This window comes from Sinocyclocheilus anshuiensis, unplaced genomic scaffold (genome assembly GCF_001515605.1).
Source record: "Sinocyclocheilus anshuiensis isolate Anshui unplaced genomic scaffold, SAMN03320099.WGS_v1.1 scaffold195, whole genome shotgun sequence".
In the NCBI taxonomy this organism is placed as follows: Eukaryota; Metazoa; Chordata; class Actinopteri; order Cypriniformes; family Cyprinidae; genus Sinocyclocheilus; species Sinocyclocheilus anshuiensis.
In genome coordinates, this window is record NW_015548236.1 from 2,632,877 (window position 1) to 2,633,365 (window position 489).

Here is a 489-nt window from a genome sequence, read left to right on the forward strand (position 1 = left end):
AACAACAGACAGCAGAAAGGAGTTAAGGATGTCTACTACGAAGTATATGTATGCAATGAATATAACGTTAAACATTCAGTATTAACGCCTGTATAGCTGATGTGCGCGAGCTGATAAACAAAGCACGCAGAGTGGGTTGAGCGCGCAGCGGCGCAGATGCGCGAGCTTGTCGAGTGAATATATCTTTCTCACAGACATCACTGGAAAGTTTGTAGTTCGGTCGGTTATGCCAAAAACAAGTAAGAAAAACAATGCACAAGTTACTTGACGGTAGGGAGAGAGAGAGCGAGAGAGCACTTCTGTTGTGTGATCTTTGATGTTTACTCACTTAGCACACGCATCATTTGGATTAAAACTAAATCGTCACATGAGCGTTTCTGCGTTATATGAGAGGCTTTGGAATATAAACCACAGCACGTTTCAGATGAAAAAACGCGACTTCTATTTCTGAAAATATCACAGTTAGGAGATTTATAACGAGTGGTTCCC

General features: G+C 41.7%; 1 protein-coding gene across 3 annotated transcripts in view; it reads left to right on the plus strand.

Annotated features, from left to right (window-relative positions):
- Positions 1-489, plus strand: part of LOC107654758 (39S ribosomal protein L3, mitochondrial-like) — a 12,086-nt gene that overhangs the window by 2,367 nt on the left and 9,230 nt on the right. The window lies entirely within an intron of this gene.